General features: G+C 29.9%; 1 protein-coding gene across 1 annotated transcript in view; it reads right to left on the bottom strand.

The window, feature by feature from the left end:
• LOC134697894 (phospholipase A and acyltransferase 2-like) overlaps positions 1-2,956 on the bottom strand; it is a 28,968-nt gene extending 26,012 nt beyond the window's left edge. The window contains exon 1 of the mRNA XM_063560181.1: positions 2,822-2,956. The gene's annotated coding sequence lies outside the window, so the exon portion shown is untranslated. The remainder of the gene's footprint in view (positions 1-2,821) is intronic.
• Between the last annotated feature and the right edge of the window lie 3,557 nt (positions 2,957-6,513).

Below are 6,513 nucleotides of genomic sequence, written 5' to 3' on the forward strand. Positions count from 1 at the left end.
GGACATGTCTTATGATCCTCTTATGACTATCCTAGGACATATCTCAGACCTCGTCTCGAAGCTGTCTTAGGATGATCTTAGCTAAGACATCCTAAACCTGTCTCAAGTTCTTTAAATTTTCAAATATAAATATGATTTACGGAAAAAAATCATGTAAATGTAGTATGTCTTACCATAAATTATTCTAAACGTATTGATCAATATAAATGACATAATTTGCAAAATAAATATAAAAAAAGTAAAAGTCATTTATTTATAAATTATCTTCAAACAATACATCAATATAAATATGAAATTTTTAATGAAAAATTAAGAAAACAAGAATATAAAATGATAATTATTTTGGTACAAGTGAGTTGAATTCAATTTCGACTTTATTGGTTATAAAAGGTTAAGGGATAAAATCGTGCAATCTTGATATCAATTATACATCGAATTTACATTGTTGACAAATCATGATAATCCGTCAATCTAGAAAAATTGCGTTAAAAGCAGGAACAGGAGAATAGATAATTAGATGTTAATAAGATATTTTTTTCAAAATTAATATAACAAATAATTGTAATTTGTATAAATAAACGTATAACTATCCTAAGACCATCATAAGACACCTCTCGCGTTGTCCTAACTTTATGACCAACTTTAAGAGATGTCCTAATTTAGAACCACTTTGTGAAATCCACTTAGGACTAAGATATGTCGTAAGACCATCCTAAGACATGTCTTAGTCCTAAGACAGCTTCGTGAAACTGGGCCCTGATTAATGTACAAAAATATGAACAAGAAACAAATATATTACACAGCAACACACAACAGCCGCTGAATTATAGTCTCAGTTGTTTACTTAACTAGAAGTAGAATTAACAATCATTCCAAAATCCTTTTTATTGCTGTTATTCTATTAAAGATGTGGGATGTAAACTTTGCGAGCTAACCATTTAATGATAAAATGTACGACCTTGAGTGTTGCAGTAAAGTATAAGGTGGCACGGTAGTATTTGCATTCCAGAATTTAGGTTGCTCTTTTTTGACCCTACATAAGTCAATGTTTCTGAACGGTGTAATTGGACAAAAAACTGAACATTCTTTCCCAAACTGAGGGATGAATCAGGTGTAGAAAAATATGAAATAATTTTATATACAGATGAAAATGATTTTTGGAGATTTATTTTAAATTGTGTATTCACTGCATGATAAAAGACCTAAAAGCACTAGTAGCCTTAGGTTTTAAAAAAAGCAAAAACAGTAAATGGTCATGATACACATTCAAATTCATAGAATGTAGAATTTTTAGCAATGTTAGTAAGTGGAGAAAATTCGAAAAAGGCTATCATTATCCATTATGGGCCAGGAAAGACTACTTTGCCACCTTAAGGGGGATATATATGTTTACACTAAATCAATAAATAGATATAATAAAAATAGCACTTTAATTCCACCCCTGAGAGTGAAAATTGCAGATTCAGCAAATTTTACCTGATCTGTGGGTAATAATGTTAAAGTCTCAGAAAGTAGAACTTCATTGATTTTAAGTAACTTGAAGTACTAGTATTTTTTTTAATTATAAATGATCGCTTTAACTTTTTGCACTGTCTGACACATGTGCAACTCCTTGAATTTGAAACGCAACCGATGATATTGTAGTTGCCTGTACGTCCTATTATTTTCAACGAAATACATGAATTGCATATTTTTTTATTTTCCACACATGTACCGCTATACTCGTTTTCTTCAGGTTTAATTTGTAGTTCCGTGGTAACATGACACCAGTATGAGTTTTTTTTTAACCATTAAGTAGTTCAGAGGTCCTTACTTATTCATTTAGCCCTCATATTTGGATGCAATAGAGATAACTATAGGGGTTTCTTTACATAAAGTAAAAATGGTGAGATAAAAAAAGTGAAAATCTGCAATCTGGGGTAGTGGTGCAATTTTTCACTTTTTTTGTAAGAAATAAATGTTGACTAGTATTCTTTATTGTAATATGTTTCATAGTAAAAAAGTCTATGCATCATAGGTGCCATGACTGATTTCAAGCTTGTGAAGTCTTGGTTAAGGTTGCACGGTAGTATTTGCATTCCAGAATTTAGGTTGCTCTTTAGGTGCCCTACATAAGTCAATGTATCTGAAAATTCTAAAAAGGCTATCATTATCCCTTATGGTCTAGGAAATTAATACCTTAATGATTATCCCGATTGCACGTACCTAAACTTAAATCGATGACAAATTGTCGAGAACAATGACTACGTCAATGACAATTTTCTGTAAATAGAAGTTTCCCTTAGATTTCTACTTTCTACTTTCGATTTCACACTATCGCACAATAATATTGTTATTTATAGTGACTTTACAAAGAGTTCAAAACGTGTGAATAGTCAAAATGAGTCTTGAATCATCGTTTTGTTTGCCGTAATATAGAAAAAATATATATGCATTTGATTACAATTTTTGTTCTATTAAATTTGTAATGTTTTCTTTTTATGATGGTTTTGTTTTCTTTATATATATATGCGGTTTTTATCCAACGCAGTCATAGGTTTGAACGTAGTTTTCAATTTAGACTCGTTTATATATATATATATATATATATACATTTACGTAATATACTATGTTATTAAACAAATTAATAATTTTTATTGGCATTTGATGTATATAATGACAATCAATGTTTATGATTATATACAAAAGACATCTTCTACATTGTACGTTGTTTTTTTATTACCATGATCGTGATAATAAAATTTTAACACATATAAAATAAGGAATATCATACAATCATATTAAAAGTTTCAATTGTAAACAAGTTTATCAATGTACATACCTTATAAAATATTGGTCAAACTAATCTATTATATGTTGAGACTGTTTATAGTCGACAGCTTATAAATAGGTCATTGGACATTTTCTGTAAATATTGCTTGTATTTCAACTTTCACTTTCGATTTCGCCTTGTAGAACAAAATACCATAAGCCTTGGGTTGAATCACTGTTTAAGTGAAGAGAAGTTTATACATTATAGGATCAAACGCCCTTTTAAAGGAGTTCAGAAAATCAAATTTAAATTTAAACAAACGCCTTTTTGAAGAAGTTCAGAAATTCAAATTTAGATTTAAACAAACGCCTTTTTAAAGGAATTCAGAAATTCAAATTTAAATCTAAAGAAATACGACAGCTGTTGTCCGTTCGTTTAATATGCTTAATTTTTGTTTATGCCGTTCGCTTTAAGGGCATACGATACAGTTTTGATCCTGTATTTACAAGTTCATGAAAAATTGATGTAGGCTATTTTTTACCTGATTAAATCAAATATGTTATAAAAAATATACCTTCATGTGCTACTTTTTGAGTAAAATGAGGTCGAAATTTTGTAGATTTGCTCGAAATTCAGATTTGTGGCCGTAATTTCTTTTCCGAAAGAAAGACATAACTTTTTTGTTATAAAAGATAAACACAAATTGTTTTTTGTTAAATAATTGGTAATTTCTGTATTTTATAAATATCTTAAAACAATATGCAATTTTTATTCAGAAAAAAACTCATATTTATGAAATGTTTATGAATTGATGAAAAAACGTATTTTTTTTACTGCATGTTTATCAAAATTAAAAAAAAATCCTCAATTTACAGTTTTATAAAATTTGGGTCACATAATCTCCCGGCAAAATGAAACAAAATGCCGTTTTGAAAAATAGGGGTCCATGAACTCGTTTTCAAATTAGAATCAAATTTATAACAGTGTGGTCGACGGTAAAACTTTTATTAGTAATTCTACTGAAACATTTACCTATAATTTGTTTGTCGTTGGCGATGATTTTATGCTCACTCAGTCTATCGGAGGCCTTCAAGTGGGGATTTAAATAATCACTTGATAAACATTTTGATACATAAAATGAAACCTTATTTTCACAAATCATTTAAGGAATTTGATTTAAATAATTGTTATACCATCACTTACAACAGTTTCACTTTTAAGAATATTAATGTCAAGGGCTGATATCAATAAATAATAATAAAAAAAAAGTGTATTCATGGTATAAAAAAAACCAAACTTTTAATTTAATGGGGACCCGCGTTATTTCAGAAAATATCCAATTGATTAAGAGAACAAAAACTTCTACGTTGTGATCATTTGAGAGTGGCCTACTATTTATTTAATGCTAACCATATGGGCTTTGTTTTGTTTTTTATACCATAACTCGGTTCGTTCATTCAGATATTTGTCAGTTTGCCTTGGCTCTTCAAGTCCAACACACAACTTCTGCACGAAATTGGTATTTTTCTTACAAAAATTACATCCATGTGATGTATTCTTTTCATGGAGAATGAATGTTGCACCTTATTTTATTTGTTGTCGTTATTTTTTGTATTTTTTTGTATGATTGACGTATAAGACAACCTGACTCTTCTTCATTCAAATTTAAAAACATACGAGATGGCAATTAATTAATGACACAAAATAATTGAATTAAACTTACAGCAGAAGAAAGATAATGAACATCGCTTTGATAGTCTACTAAATATCGAAGTCACAAAGTGGTCTTTTTAAGAATGATGTAAATTTATAAAAGAAACAACCAACAAAATAGTTCGAATATTTATATTGGAAAAAGAAACGGTGTGTAAATCATAACAATTATTTTATTTCAATGAAAATCAAACTGTTGAATTTTTCCGCTGCGAGCGAATTTTTAATTTTGGTCGCATTTTTAAAATCAATAAATCTTGTATTCTTGTTGGAAGTTGCAATGTGTAGTTTATACTTTTTTTCTTAATGCCACACAAATCCAACACAGACAACGAAAATGGTAGGCTTAAGAAATAATTGATGCAAACTATACTTTATTGTAGTTTTAACATGGGTAGGCATTATATTCGTGATTATTTTTGCCCGAGCGATATCGAAAAACTATTATAAAAAGTGTACTAGTTCAGTGAAAATGTACGTCATACTTAAATCCTAAACAAATAAATAAACAAAAATTAATAAACATACAAGACTACCAAAGGCCACAGACTCCTTACTTGTATGATTTTGTAAAAAAATGCATCTTTTTAAAAAAGTCGAAAACAAAATTGTCTGTCCAATGGAAAAGTCGAAGCCCAAAAAAGATGAACGGTGCATTATAGAAAACATAGAAGCTGGTTGCAAAAGTTGACGACAAGATCTATTTTATAACTTGAGTATGGCCTGATAGTATTAACCTGAAATAAATATATTTATAGCAATTCCCTTGATACGAAAGTTCTACATGTTGCCTTGGGCTTTTTTTTTCTCTTTGGTTGGGTTGTTGTCTCAATGACAATTCAATTCTCATTTTTATCATAGATATAAGTGCATGTTAAAATAAGAATATGTAGATATGTAGTGTGATAGACAATCAGACAAATTCTTTCCAGGGACCAACAGGCGTTAGCAAGCTATTGGGCCCCGTATGGCATTCGGCCATTAGCAAAATACACACTTTATAGAATGAAATCTCCAAGAGGTCTTGGCATGAAAAAAAACCCCACAAAAGTTGTGCGAGAGGAAAAAAAAAGGATACCGCATGAAATTTGAAAAATGGTCCACAACATTACTTTAGTCAACTCACTAAGTAGAAATTAAATACCTGGCGAATTTTTAAGCCTTCATTGGATGTGCTGTATGTTTTTAAAAAAATCATGGTTTGTTTGGACATTTTTATAATTCAAGTCTTGGTTTTAAATTATTTGCAAGTACGTTTAAACTTATGAACAAATAATCACTCACAGAAAGACGTCAAATCCATCAACGAAAGAAAAAAAATAATAGACGACCGACAACGCACAGAATAGCATGTACAAATGTATGTGTTCCGGACCATATGAGTATTTGGACCATACGCATATGTCATGACCATACGCGTATACTCATATGGTCCAAACATACACGTATGGTCCGATCGTACGCGTATGACAGGTATGGTCATGCGGGTATTGTCCAAATACTCAAAAGGTCCGGAACATATTTTATTTGCGATCACAAAATGCACGAAGACGTCCATTTCTATGTAAATTGGGTCGATTTTAATATAAATTTATAAGATGAATGCGTTTCTGTTGCCAAATGTTTTTCACAAGTATAGTAGCAGTATAGCAGAATAGTTTAAGTTTCCTATATACACCAAATGATACATGTTGCCAATACAATAACGTAAATGCATGCAAATTTCACAAGGTTTAATCCAAATAGCTTTCTTACTATCCAATAACTTTCAAGTACGAAAAAGACAGGGAAGAAATATATTTTGTCTATATGTTTTGTATTTGCACAACTGCTTTTGAAAGTGGATTATGCATACGTTCTAAAATAAAATTAGACCAGATAAAAGTTAAAAGATGACATAATTCGAATTGTTAAATCGCTTTGACATCCGAAAAAGATAATCAATCAATACATGCATTGCAACTTTAAAAAGCCAGTAAGTCATTCTTTTTTTCTGAAAGAACATGGCTTTGCGATATCATATTATGAAAATTGATTGTCGAAACATA

The sequence above is a fragment of the Mytilus trossulus genome, chromosome 14, assembly GCF_036588685.1.
Source record: "Mytilus trossulus isolate FHL-02 chromosome 14, PNRI_Mtr1.1.1.hap1, whole genome shotgun sequence".
In the NCBI taxonomy this organism is placed as follows: domain Eukaryota; kingdom Metazoa; phylum Mollusca; class Bivalvia; order Mytilida; family Mytilidae; genus Mytilus; species Mytilus trossulus.